This window comes from Larus michahellis, chromosome 5 (genome assembly GCF_964199755.1).
Source record: "Larus michahellis chromosome 5, bLarMic1.1, whole genome shotgun sequence".
Classification (NCBI taxonomy): Eukaryota; Metazoa; Chordata; class Aves; order Charadriiformes; family Laridae; genus Larus; species Larus michahellis.
In genome coordinates this window covers 76,524,094-76,538,729 of record NC_133900.1, presented here as the reverse complement: position 1 = coordinate 76,538,729, position 14,636 = coordinate 76,524,094, and the positions used below count along the sequence as shown (strand labels likewise).

At 45.8% G+C, this 14,636-nt stretch overlaps 1 long non-coding RNA gene across 3 annotated transcripts; it reads right to left on the bottom strand.

Annotated features, from left to right (window-relative positions):
* Positions 1-274: 274 nt before the first annotated feature.
* Positions 275-14,196, bottom strand: LOC141743592 (uncharacterized). 3 transcript variants are annotated; one of them, XR_012587116.1, is made up of 5 exons: positions 13,219-14,196; positions 10,509-10,642; positions 5,132-5,208; positions 4,592-4,761; positions 275-945 (listed from the first exon to the last, which is right to left on the bottom strand). It is a non-coding gene; the product is annotated as an uncharacterized LOC141743592 (long non-coding RNA). The 3 variants fall into 3 exon arrangements; XR_012587118.1 differs by lacking the exons at positions 10,509-10,642; positions 13,219-14,196 and adding an exon at positions 5,284-5,385 and having other exon boundaries at positions 283-1,029; XR_012587117.1 differs by lacking the exons at positions 10,509-10,642; positions 13,219-14,196 and having other exon boundaries at positions 283-1,029; positions 5,132-5,253.
* Positions 14,197-14,636: the final 440 nt, after the last annotated feature.

The window sequence follows — 14,636 nt, the reverse complement described above, 5'->3', positions numbered from 1 at the left end:
CTCGTATTCTTTCTCCGCCTGAGCATCCCCGAGTCCTGGTCACGATGGCTTCCCGCTGTGTTCCCCCGGGAGCAGGGAGGGATGGTGCTACACAGCCTGGCAAAAGCAAACCTCTTGCTGTCGCGGTACTAGTTCTCACACACCGGAGTCTTTTAGAGAGAGACTTTCTGATAAGGGACTGTCATTTGTTTGGCTCTTACACCATCTTTTTTTCTTCCCGAGTCAATACTAAAAATAAAACAACTGTACAATTTAAAAAGTAAACAACAGGTTTGAGCCCTTGGAACAAGCAGGGTTAGAGCTAATTTATTTTTCTCTAATTATGGTTTTGTTTGTATTTTTAAGCACACTAATACATGACAGACTCTTCAGGCACTTCAAGTATTTACTCTGCATTTTGTTTAAAGTGCATTTAGGTTCCTTTCAAATCAGCGTTTTCCTAAATATTTCTAAAACATGAGTTAATTTTGACTCTTCAGAAGAGCCTCAAGCTCCTGAATGTTTGTTTTCTCGGCACGTTCATCTGCGGGTGTCCATGCTGCAGTTGGACAACAGAATTCGAGTTTCCATGTCGGTGTTTCTTGTCAGGCGTCACGGCGGCGCTGGTTCTTGCTTGGACACCCTCTTGCTTTAAGCCTTGGTTGCCGCAGAGGAGCACAAACTGGGTCCCCCGTTCAGTTCTGGCAGGGTGCTGGTATGGCCAACTGCCTCCACAGCATCCCCCGTGCAGCACGGGTCCAGCCTGCTTTCCAACAAATGGAAAAAGGAACATTTTGCTGTCATGCCTCAAGTAATGCACTCCACAATTAGCAATTTATGAAGCTGTAAATAATCAGTGGCCTTCGTTGTAAAGGCCAGAAGGCAATGTCATGAACACACACGGACAGTCTGCGAAAATGAGCCTGAAACGATGCAAGACGGTACCTCTGCAGCCTGGTACAAGACCTGGAAAAGAGCAGGACTTCATGCGTATCCACAGTAGTCTGCGACAGGAGGAAGTTGGTATGAAAACAACATCCATGGCTTGGGCTACATAATAAAAGATAGGTATTTCCACTTAAGACATACGAAAATTAAATGTTATACACAGATCTTCTGCTAAGTGCCGGAAGCAGGGTCCTACAATCATAAGGAATGACATAAAGATACTGCCTTAATAGACGAATGCATTAAATTTATAAAGACAAAATGCTAATTCCTTTGCCTATGTTATAACGTAACTTGTCAATACAGCCATTGACTGCACCCATTATACCACTTCGGAAAAACTACTTTCAGCTATTTCTCATCTGTCGACCCAGAGCTATTTTATTTCACTAGCAAGGAAAGGTATCAGCGTCTAATAGGATGACTACCATAGCACCGGAGGTGAAGAAGTACTGTTCTTATTACTGCTGCTAACATGCAACTTTTGCATCCATGCTTCTTTCCCACTGAGCACTATCCCAGACACTTGAGGCTTTGCTCACTTTGCCCTCCCCTCTGCACCATCCTATTATATTTTCCTGTACTGCCTGAGGCGTCCAGAATGCTCGCAAGAAATGAATTTCCAAGCTGCGTCCAGGGACAGTAAAGAGCAAAGAAGGATGGGAAAGAATTCAAAGAAGAAAAAAAAAAATTCCATCAAAAGAGATTAAGGCACTGGAAGGGGTACATTTATACAGGAAGATTCAGTACACGTAATCTGTCCAGTAGACAAGAGGGCTGCAGTAAATGTCTACTAGCACTGGAAGGTCATAAAAACACAGGAGAAGAGTTCAAACTAGCTGAGTGGGCGTACAAGTCGGGATAAAAATTCGTTAATGGAAAACTTGAGGCAGAAGGAAAGGAAAAGGCATTTTTCCACTCAGCAAGAGGTCTTTGAGGCTGTGGGACAATCTCTCCCTGAGAAGTAGCGAGAGGGTCAGTCATTTAAAACTGCATAGGATCAAACCCTGGAATCATTTCTGCACTAGCTTCCATAAAGCATCATGGAAACCTAAAAAAGATCCTCTTTTCATTATTTGACACTATTACAGGACTTAAAGGCCACCAGTTTTCACCTGTAAGTGTCAGGTAATGCTGCCTTGCTGAGTAAGAAACAATATGGTGCCAAAAATAAAGTTACAATTAAGTAACTCAATTATTTTGGAAGTTGCTAATGAGCAAGTCTTTCTCTAAGAATTACACTGGGGGTCGTGGAGTGCAGTTTGCTTATGTTTTGTCGAAGTGGACATTCATTTAAATGGGAAGATGCTGTGCCTGCCTCCCCGCTATGGGCCAAGAGCGTGAAGATCAGCACGGGGAGGTTACCAGACAACTGGGAGAGTCTTCTGCTTTTCTAACATTTACTCAAACCGCAGAAAGATCTAGAACTGATACGCACGATTTCCCTGTCATACTGGGAATCAAATCCATTTTTCCACAGGCTCAATTTTTTTTTCTTTTGCTCCTAGAAGGAGTGTGTTTGTATACTTCTCCAGGTACCAGCCTTCTACTAGTACCTTCATTAGCTCAAGTAATAAAAGGGTGATGTGGTGGTTCTTGCCATCACACCTGCTCCTGACCCACGCAGACAGTTCTTAAGGCTTTATAACACTAAAACCAGAAAAGCCCCTTAGGAACAGAATTCTCAGTGAAGGAAAGAATATTACTATTCCAAAAATCAAACATTCAAAAGATAGAGTGTTAAAAGTGCCAGTGCACTTACGTGTGTGTTCCAGGGAGCGAAACGAAATAGCGTTTTCCATGATATGATGAGATAAGCCTGTTAAAAGCACAAAAGCGGGACAGTACAGTGGGGATGGCTCTGGTTTGCGGGGGTTTGTGCCTCATTTATTAGAGAAGCTGGAAGACTGCCAGCAAATGAAATGGGAATTTCAAGAAAGAGTGCGCTCAATTAAATCACCTGAGTGTCATTTTAGAGAACTTTTTTTTTTTTTTTTAAATAAGCCAGCTAGTAGCAGAAGTAGATCACGTTCATCACAGAGCCCAGACTAAGGTGGTGTGCAAGGTGTGGGTAAGAGAGGAAGGGTTCTTCTAAAAGGAAGAAGAGGACCCAGTTGGCCAAACACTTCTGACGTGTTTAGTGTCATAGCAGCCTGAAATACCTATTCAAAACCAACAGGTCATCTGGTAAGAATTCTCCTTTGTTTCAAAAACAGTTAAAAGAAAACAAATTTTGGTCAAGGCATTGTTGGGAGCTGGTTAAACATGGAATCTTCAGCTAGGCTATAATTCAAGTTCATAGAAACACTGACGGTATGGTTAGCGCAGTTCCTATAGGCCACTTTTTTTTACCCCTACTTTTACCCCTATTTTGGTTCCTTTTCAAATGTTCAAATATTTGTTTTAACTCCCTCATTTGGGCCCCAGCAGTCTATACTCTTTTCATTTCTCTAAATACCCGCCAGCACCACAGCAGCACGTCTGAAGAGCACACATGGGGCTTCTCCTTGGCCTATAGGAATGCCTTTTTTTTGTTGTTGTTGTTGGACCATAAAAAGGCCTTAGGGAATTTTTTAATCTTTGCCCTTAACATTTCTAAAATGTCCAGTCCTTACTACCACTGCCCACAGGATAAAAATGCTTATTGAAGCCCTTGTCACCTACAGTATTTATCAACTGGGGCTTCTAAAGCATACAACAAGTAATAAAGCATTCAGTAAGGATAATACAAATAATAATCCAAGTTGATTTTGAATATCCCACCTCAGTGACTTGGCTACAAAGCTAGAAATACACTAAAAGTCAGTACTTAAGTAAAAGCAAGAAAATGGTAAGACTTTACTACCCATGAACAATTTCATTCACCAGCAGGTAACAACGAAAATTGCTTTGTGATATATAGAAAAGCAGTTGTGAAAGCCTTGCTAGACCTTCTTAAGAAAAAAAAGGAAGGTCCATTAAGGTAATGTGTCTGGAAAACAGCACCTGACCTCCCTCTACATCGACACTATGCTCCGGTATCTAAGACTGGGAGAAGCGCATAGAGAATACCGAAACTGCGAAATTCTGGTGCTGCCTCCTGTAAATCCTCAGAAATCAGAGGATGCCGGGTCTCACGCGGTGAGAACTAACGGTGATTCTCTTCCCTCAAGGACACCCCATCTCCACACCCTGCTCCTCCTTGGATCAAATGGTACATGCAGCATAGAAGCCCGTATTCATAATAACGTGGGGCAAGTATTCTATTAAAGTGGAAACAAACCATGTCTAGAAGAGGTCGTAACCACTCGTGAAGTCCAGGAGCGTAACAGTGCACTCAGCAGCACTAACACAGCACAGCACTTGGTCTGCAAGCTCCCTGATTTGGCTTTGGAGGCCTCCGAAAACACATTAAATTGTGTTTGGAGGCCTTTTAAGAATGACCTTGAGCAAGGAGAAAGGTAGAGATTTTCTAGCTAATGCCTGAACCATAGCCTAAAAAAAAAAAAAAAAAAATACTTTCACATTTGCTTTCTTCCCCTTTCCAGACTATGACAAGAATAAATGCTTCTGTATAATAAAAATAGCACATAACCTTGTAGGTAAACCACTCCTCTTGTGACGCTGGTTGCAAACAAGATTAGGCAGAATAGTTATCCAACTAGGTTCAATTCATCAGACTTACTGGACTGGGGAAGGAGGAAAGGCTGTGCCCCGAGCATCCTACTGGAGAAGGCAAGATGGATGAGGGAACGAGTGACCCGTCGGGAGCAGTGCTGGAGCTCAGAGGCCCCGCCGCCGAGGAGCACAGAGTTTTTAGCAGGCCAGTCATGGAGCAGACTGTTAGGCATGTATCTGATAAAAAAAAAAACACAAAAAAACAAAAAACCTAAGCGACTGGCAGACCTCGGAGAGGTCTAAGTGGCTAAAATTTTAGGCTTGGATAGACCCATATCCCCAAGCTCACTGCTAGAAACAGAGCCCAGAATCACCGGTTCAAAATTGCACCAAGTTGTCTGAGGAATGGAGGCGAAACAAGCCGATTTCTGGCACCATCAGCTCTGTTACAGCAGTAATTATTTTCAGTATACCAGTAACATTTGGAATTCACTGCTAGGCTTCAGAGGTGGGGTTTTTTTTGCAGAGCTTGGAGACAAATATATTTACAGAAGTTCCTGTTATTTTTTCTCCTGCTTCAAGTTCTGCCCTAGCCACCTGGGCTTACCTCTGGACGTATTTTTTTTCACAAGACCCTGCAGGAAGTTTCTGGCGCTGTTTTTCTGAACAGTCTCATAACGGTCACTGTCAGGGAGAGAGAGAGAGAGCATTCCGTTAAATGGCTCAGCAGCACCATCGGGGACACGACGTGATACTTACCGTGCTCCCGTTGACAGTGCCCTGTGCAGAAAGGCGAGCCCAACACGCTTTCCTTTTTTAATTCCTTGAAAACTACCACATATATTTTTTTACTCTTTAAACACTCTGTCTTAACTGAGTTAGAGATTTTCTATGACACTTTATACAACTTTTTTTTCTTTTTTTTTCTTTTTTAAAGCTTCTTTCCTGTGCCTCCTCTTCCTCTCTTGTTAAATGGCTAAAAAAGTTTCCAGGGCCGGCCGCTCTCTGCAGTGGTTTGCTGGTTTCTGCTGAAAGAGCTGCTGCCAAATTTTATAAAGAATGTTCCCCGGGGCACAGAGGGGAGGGAAGTATTCTTCATGGCCTCTGTTTTCTTCCCATATTGTTTAACAAACAAGCAAACTGCCCTGCAGTCGTTCTGACCCCTATTTAGACATATCCCTTTCAGGCAGCTGCACAAATGAACTAGGAAGGAAGCGCCGTCACGGCCCTTAGAAAAGATAGAGGGAAATAAAGGCAAACATTGTGTGTCTAAACAAACAAGCTCGCTCTGCTCTGCCCTCGTCTTCTGCCTAATTCTGACAGGGACCGGACCCAGAAGCCGTAGTTGGGGCAAGAGTGTATCCCGGGTTGTGCAGGACTCGGTTCCCCACCTGCTCTGTCCCCACCGCCCTGCCAGGTTTTGCCCCAGCCTCTGACATGAATGAATAATCCCAAACCTTTGGCATAAATGGGAACTCAGCCCAGGCTCTTTGCATGGCTTAAGCCTGTCCCTCAGTCTGGTTTCCAACCTCGTGCCCTCTGTGCCTCAGTTTCCCTAGTTAGACTTCCCCAGAATTTCAAGGGGAAAAAAAATATGATTTTTCTGCTCCAGTAATCATAAATTGGAAGTGCGAGTTTTGCAAAAAGCTGAAACAAAACCACCTAGAGACCAGGCTGAGAACAAGTTTACCTTTGAGGTGCTGCTTGCCTATACACAACTCCAAAGAATTTCTAAATCAAACAACTTTTGATAGATGAGAGATGAAACAGATGTGCTAGTAACCCCATTTCATGATGGGGATCTAGAGCATAAACAATTTTGGACCTAGAGATGCAACTAGAATATTCGAAAAATCAACCGCAATGTTGTAGGCTAACCACAGTAACAAGTTCTGACATATCAGAGCTGATAAACCTGGTTCAAAGAATGCTTAGATAACTGGAAAAGAAAGAAAACACAGTAATTTAAAAGATTATGAGGATGACTTTTAAAGTATTTCCACATTTCTCTGGTGGCATCCATTTATAGTAGTCCCATCTTGATGAAACTACAGATGGAACGGGGCATCTACCACCTCTCTTCAGGATATTTCATAGAATCATAAAATGTGTTGGGTTGGAAGGGACCTTTAAAGGTCATCTAGTCCAAGCCCCCTGCAGTAAGCAGGGACATCGTCAACTAGATCAGGTTGCTCAGAGCCTCATCAAGCCTGGCCTTGAATGTCTCCAGGGATGGGGCCTCCACCACCTCTCTGGGCAACCTGTGCCAGTATCTCACCACCCTCATACTTACCTTAAAGAAGTTACTGAGAAGTCAGCGCTGAGTGACACAGAGGTGGCTTTGCCATAGGACCGTGACTCAGCACAAGCACCGCGTCCCCCGCGCATCCCTCGGGCTGCTGCAGATGTCCTCTGCTCGCCCCGGCTCTTCTCAACCCATCGAACCCCGGGACCACTTTTGCCTAGCCATCGGCTTTAGCCTAACCAAAAGATGGGAAAATCCAACTTCAAACAAAACGCTGGACTGATTGCAAGAAAGCAGCCTTATTTGCAGTCTGCACTGGCCCTCTGTGGCTGAGACGGGTTCCCAGACTTTGTTTAAAATCTGCCGGCGGAGCGCATAGGAGAGCGACCCAACCACTTGCCAAGGATTTGTCAAGAGCGTTGCTTTGCCCTTGCTCTTCGCTCTTTGCCGATCGCGGCCCGCAGGAGAGCAGACAGAAAGCAGAGCTGGATCTGGTCGCCATCATGCACGGACTGCGATATGTGCATATTTGTGCCTGAGGAACTACCTATCACCGTGATGAATGGCATCACATTTAGCTATCTCCTTAAAGAGATAAGACCCTGTAAGTTCTTGTTATCTGTTGTGCCCGGATTTGTATCGTTAACCAAAAAAATTGGATTAATATTTTTAAACAAATCAGATTACTGTTTCATACCCATTATCATGCTCCAGGGGGTCATAAAAATGGGATAAAAAAAATACATATTTACTGCAGTTGTTTCAAGCCATGAAACAGAAGAGCCTGCAAGACACTCTTTGTAAGGAAATGTTTCCTAGGGTGCTGCTCCTTAGGGCTCACCACTAAAAATACTGTTTTCCTTCTTTACCTTAAACTTCCTTCAGCTTACAATTCATTTCACAAAAGCACCAAAAATCCCCGCAAATGCTTCCCAGTCACGGCTAAGGTGTTCCAGTTGCTCTCTGTAGAACGTTGCAGGAGCAGCCAGCCATGGACGAGCAGCAAGAGCTCCTGAAACCATTCCCGGCCATGGCAGCCCTCCTTTCTGTTCTGCAAACCTCCCGTTACAGCCTGCAAGCTCTCTTTTTGGGGCAGTCCTCCCCTTCTTGTGTGTTTTGTCTAGTCGCGATGGTTGCTCCATCCTGCCAGAGCCAGCACTGCAGCCAGGTCAGGCTCGGTCCTCACTATCTCATTTCCTTCTCCCTTTGCCCGCCCTGATCTCATGCAAAACCTTTCACAGACGCATGCACAGCTCCGGTGAGGTGGTCTATTTTGCCTATAGATTGCGTCATGTTTAGCAGCGCTTGGAGGTGAAGGGCCTGTCATCACCCTCTTGGAGAGCTCGAGTTCTGAACAACCAGCCTTTCCCCTAAAATGCATGAGGAGCGACGTCTATGCAAGAGGAACGATGGTCCAGAAGTTTCCCCAGCTGGGACAAGAGGAGAATTTGATCAGAACTTGATCAGAAAAGATGAATAAGCCTTGCTAGCTATTTTCAAGTACAGAATTAAGTTACTAAACAAGGCACCCACAAGCTCAGGATCATCAAAAGGTTATTACGTTATAATATTTATATTATGTGACGTGCAGCTCTGGAGTTCTCAACACAAGGACATGGATCTGTTGGAGTGGGTCCAGCGGAGGGCCACAAAGATGATCAGAGGGCTGGAGCCCCTCTGCTGTGAGGACAGGCTGAGAGAGTTGGGGTGGTTCAGCCAGGAGAAGAGAAGGCTCCGGGGAGACCTTATAGCCCCTTCCAGTACCTAAAGGGGGCCTAAAGGAAAGCTGGGGAGGGACTCTGGATCAGGGAGTGGAGTGATAGGATGAGGGGTAACAGTTTTAAACTGAAAGAGGGGAGATTTAGATTGGATATCATGAAGAAATTCTTTACTGTGAGGGTGGTGAGGCACTGGAACAGGTTGCCCAGAGAAGCTGTGGCTGCCCCATCCCTGGAGGTGTTCAAGGCCAGGCTGGATGGGGCTTGGAGCAGCCTGGCCTAGTGGGAGGTGTCCCTGCCCAGGGCAGGGGGTTGGAACTAGATGATCTTTAAGGTCCCTTTGAACACAAACTATGGTATTTATGGGCCTGGTAAAAACGAATTTGGCTTTCCGAGTCAGCTTTTTGACTGTCGTATTTCCCGTAATGCTGCTATGATGGGGGGCAAAGTACCTACTTTCTTTCTTAGCAAACATGAACACGTGTGGATGTGGCACCCTTTTCCAAATTGACTCATCCTGTGGTTTTTGTAGTCACCTATCAATTTCCCCAAGGCCAAAAACAGTGGCCTCAGAAGAACAGCGTCAATACCAATCCCCTCATCAGGCTTTTTCAATGGCTAAATGTAACACCCTTCTCACATGTTCTAATACCGCAGCATCTTAGGATTCAATCCTGTCACCTTTAAAATGAGAGGGGAAACACAGGAGAGGATATTCTGCGCCAGCTGCTCTCCTCTGGGGAAATACTCTGCAAGAGCCAACCTTACATTAAGTTTAACTTGTTTTCTGCCACTCACAGCGATATTTCTAACTTTCTTTAATCAGACTGGTATCTACACATGCCAATTCCATGTTTTGCCCTACTGTCCTGCTCTCTTCCAATGTAGGAAACATAGAGGTTTCTATTCTATAAGTTGGGCCGACGCCTGGCTCCAGCTAAAAGCAGATCCACCACTACCAGGTGCCCCCTTCCACTTTGCAATGGCACGGACGGTGGGGTTGGCGATCATGGGCAGCTTCACTCTAGACTTAACTTCTAAAAAGATTTATTATTTAAAACCAGGCACATACACTGACAAAGGAACATTATTAGCTGTTATTTCATCTTCTGCTCTCCCTGGAGACACACGCTTTGCCTCCAGAGGCCGACTGTCCTCTGGCCGTTCGCTCTGGGAGAGGTGGGAGGCTCACCGAGGTGTACAGAATAGCACTGGGGGAAGCTGGTCATTAAAAGATATCCCAGACTCTCGCTTGCTCATTTTTCCTCATCAGTGCTCCACAGAGAATAAGAACTATGCCCCCTGGGAGAGTCAAACGCAACACCTATAAATTAATCCCAGTCCAGATAAACCTGCTGAGCTGGCTCAGAGGGCATTTATAGCCAAGACGCGGCTTCCTCGGGGAATTACAGTCTCCAAATCAGTGCAGTTGTTCCAAAAAGAACCTGAGAAAAGCTGCTTCTTTCTCCTTCTCCTCAAGTAGAGGGAGTTCCTTTCACCACAGAATTGCAAGTATGAAATTCGCTCCCAAACGCAACCGGCTAGCTGAAACAACTCCTTGTTTGTGTGGCTGCAATGCCGCGTCCAGAAACCCCGACTATCGCTAACTACGCAGCCATATCCACATGATAAAAATATGGTGGCATTAATAACTTGTGCTGGCGTGCCTTCTCAATTGTCAGGGCTTCACATAAATATAGAACTCAGTCTATAGATTTATTTCAGAGCCTCTTTATATCTGACTATGGCTCCAGGCAGATCAGTGTCTGCACAGACAGAGTAATTAAGGATGGGTAATTCTGTCCAGCGGCCAATATTCCCTACAGTGAGAGACACACGATGGGTTTTCAGCCGCTCAGCATTTCGGAGGCTCACTGGGAGTCAGCTATTAGAAAGCTGCGCCGTACGACAAGAGAGCACCAGCCTCAAAGGAAAGCAGCCAGCAAAGCGCTTCCATTTCGGCATCTCGGCAGGAGAAAGCGGTTGCCCTGAAGTCCTCTATAGGGAACAGTTTTACTTACATGGCTCCGCGGACGCACACGGAAAGCCGTGGCTCCCATCTGTTGAAGTGGGGGCCGGCGTTGGGAGCCAGCGCTTCCCTCACACCTCCATCATCTCACACAAGTATGCAGCCACACCGTTTCTTGGGAACGAGCTGGAAACACACAGGAAAACAAAGGAGGGTTCTTAAATTTCTGAAGTACGTGTCACAGAAATAGCAAATAAATAGAACATCATAAATAACAACATTTTTTTTTTTTTTTGAATGGTTTTACAAGAGGTGAGAATTTCAACAGCAAAACAAAACTTGACTGTGGCAGATCCCAAGTTTTATTCCCACACTTCACAGCCAAGGTTTCTGTCAACTGGGAAGAAAACACAGCCGAGCACGAAATCGTGGATGTTTGAGGACAGCAGGGAGAGAGCGCAGCGTAAGAGCAGCACCCATCCCAGCACTGAAGACATCAGCCTCGAGCAGAATTGCAATTTTAACACCATCAGCTCATTTTGTTGGGTTTCGGTTCCTGTAGGTTTGTTATAGGTCAAGTGTCCCCCCCCCCCCGCCATGGGCACTCCTGGCTCATCCTGAGAGCTCCTTCCTCCAGCACTGTCACAAACCAATACCCCTACAGAAATAAGCTCTAAGAACCTTTCGGCTGAAAAATTTGTATGGGCTTGATTTGAAACACATTGGACTAAAGGAAGAAAAGTCTAAGACTTGAAGAAGAGGCATGCAAGAGCTAAACAACAGCTAAATAACTAAATAACTGAGGGACACAGGGGAAGGTAGTGCTGAACTAGAGCCTCCAGCTCATACAGAAGAGTCTCCCCAAGACACATGTGACACGAAGGTCCCAAACCTCCCACATTTACCTTGCCAGGAAAAAAAAAAATAAATCTCCTATTGGCTTGCAGTTGAGCTATTCAGAGACTCACATCTTGGTGGAAGGATGGCAGAAGCCAGCTCCTGGTGACCTCCAAAGCACAGTCTCTGCAAGATAAATGGCTTTAAAAATTGCTAGCGCAGGTGTGCTATTAACAACCGTACCTGAACGTGTTCCTTGGCAACCAAAGAAAAACACCTTCCAAATCAGCATGTTTCTGGGAAGAATCTTCCCGTGTCTGATCCAGTGGGGAAACTCACTGTTTACCATGGGCAAAAAGAGACAATTTTAGCATTTTTTATCAACTGCCTGAAGTTACACTATAAGGCTCCTGGTGTTGGGGGTTGAAAGCACTCTATGAAGATAGACGCTGCTTTTATTCTCATTTTACAAGCAGGGAAGCTGAGCTGAATGAAGATAGAATCATAGAAGAGTTTGGGTTGGAAGGGACTTTTCAAGGTCATCTAGTCCAACCCCCTGCAATGAGCAGGGACATCTTCAACTAGATCAGGTTGCTCAGAGCCCCGTCCAACCTGACCTGGAATGCTTCCAGGAATGGGGCAACTACCACCTCTCTGGGCAACCTGGGCCAGTGTCTCACCACTCTCACTGTAAAGAATTTCTTCCTTCTACCTAGTCTGAATCTACCCTCTTTTAGTTTAAAGCCATTACCCCTTGTCCTATCGCAACGGGCCCTGCTAAAAAGTTTGTCCCCATCTTTCTTACAAACCCCTTTTAAGTACTGGAAGGCCGCAATAAGGTCTCCCCGGGGTGAAGATGGGTGAAGGGAGTTGCTGAAGCACAGCACACAGCCACTGAACTCCTGGCTTCCAGGTCCTCTTGCAAAGCCTTGCCACTGCTTCCAGGACCTCCGGCTCCAGGTCGTGCTGTGCCCGACCCCTCCGCCAGCCCCACCACTGACAGGCAAGAACATGGAGCGATGACTGTCCCTCCTCTGGCACATCCATCTTTTGTTTCCTAAAATGAGATATGGCTCTGGATATTGCAGAGGGAAGAAGAGCAACCAAGAAGCCCGCAGGATTTTTGTAGCTGCCATCGACTCTGTCCGTTCTCTGCATCTTGCAAAGCTGCACAAACAGACCCACAAAAACATTCTGTTCTTTCTCCACCGTACATAGCCAGCCCCCCAAACCAACACTTAAACAGCAAAGAAGAGCAATAACAAATATCATAACCTGACCTTTAGATTGGGGAAGGGGTTGTGTTAAAATCTGTCTTTATAATTCCTCTACCAGATTATTTTAATAACATTCCCATCACTGTAATGACCACTGGGAGAGACCCAACAGCCAGGGGAATGGGAGAGCTGCACGGAGGTGGAGAGAGTCAGCCCAGCACACAAGAGTAGTAACCTGGCAAATAGTACACCAGTAAATGAAGAGCAGAATTGAAGAGCATGTCAAAGAAGGGGTTTTCTGCCACCTGGATCCTGCTGGGGCAAGAGACCTCTGTGGATTACAGAAAAAGTTGTTAGCAGCAAGCAAAAAAGTTCTCTCTCTGAGGAGCAGAGCCAGGGATCACAAAGACAAGACTGACGCTGATGCCCGTGTAGAAAATACAGGCTGTAGGATAAAATACCACACTGGTGGTTCCTTTTGGGTCTCTGCTTGGCCAGATCACACAGCCCAGCAGCTGCAGACCAAAAGCAAAAGGCCAAACAAACAGCTCTTTAGGCAGCCAGTCCCTCTCCCTGCCACCTTCATGGGCTTTGCTCACCAGTTCCTCCAGCAAGGGCTTCATCTTGCCGGAGCACAATTAGTCTTTAACCATTTTCCTGGTGAACTGAACTGTTATCACCAAAATGCTGCTCTCTTTTGATAGGTACCTCTGACTTTTGCATCACGGGCCTTGATCGGATTTCCTCAGATCCTTGTTCCCATAGGTACCCTGCCAGTCTTTACTGAGCTGGGGTGGAGAAGGACCCTGCAGCTCCCAGAGCAATGGTTTTACAGAGCCCCAGGGACTAACAGTCTTGATTAACATATGCTAATGCATCCACCTGGCACAGTAGGCAAGGTCAGAAGCTGTAGCCCGTGTAAGAATGACCTCTTCAGAGCAGCTGCACATGTGAAACGTTGCTGGAAGTGGTGTATCTGGGACAGACTCACACAAGAGACGGGCTGTTCAGTTTTTACGAAGCCAGGCTGAAAATGCTCTGTTTGCTTTCTTTCCTCTTGTGCTTTCTGTAGCATCCTCTGGCTCACTTTGTCCAATCGGCGGGTTGTGCTGTGTACCATCATTTTTCTTTCCTTTCCCATAGCCCCTTCGGCTGCTGCCCTCCCCACGGCAGCTCTGGTCTGGCCGAGTCTGATGCAAGGAGTAATCACCTTCAATTGCCATTATGGCCAGTGACACGGGGCCAAGGCTACCACTAGAGAGAGTTATGTCTGGCTGCCCTTTTCAAATCCATATTGACACACTCCTCCCTCCGCACCTGCTTTTCTTCTCTCCTCCCTCTGACAATCATGAACAACAATGACAATCAATCTACAACTGCCTGAAAGGAGGCTGTAGCCAGGTGGGTGTAGGTCTTTTCTCCCAAGTAACAGGCAATAGGACAAGAGGAAACAGCCTCAAGTTGCGCCAGGGGAGGTTTAGATTGGATATTAGGAAACATTTCTTCACTGAAAGGGTTGTCAGGCATTGGAACAGGCTGCCCAGGGAAGTGGTTGAGTCACCATCCCTGGAGGTGTTTAAAAGATGGGTAGACATGGTGCTTAGCAACATCGTTTAGTGGAGATTTTGGCAGTGTTAGGTTGATGGTTGGACTCGATGATCTTAAAGGTCTCTTCCAACCTAGATGATTCTATTCTATGATTTCCCAGTTTATGTTTCTGCACTCTTCTTGCACTCTCAAGATCTTTCCCAAAGTCCTTTCCATGCCTTGCACCATGAAAGGTGCTGGGTTTTATTAATGCCATAGCAGTTCAAAGGCTCAATGCTTTGGAGCTTCCTTGGAAAGTGCTGGATTCTGCTTTCCATTGCAAGGAGAGGTATCTGGGGCACTCTCCCCTTGGAAGGGTCAAATCCTGCTGCTGCTGGCTCAGGACTGACATGAAATAACCAAGTGGTGTCTCCGTAGGCAAGGCCACCCTGTCCCCTCCCTTGCTTCCCGCTTTCTGCTTTCCCCGGAATTGCTTGTTCATGGATCAGCTGTATCAGGCTTGAAGTTTTTCTTGACTGCTGTTAAAGGGAAAACGTAAAGCAAACAAGAAAACATGGAGGCACAATTAAAATACAAAA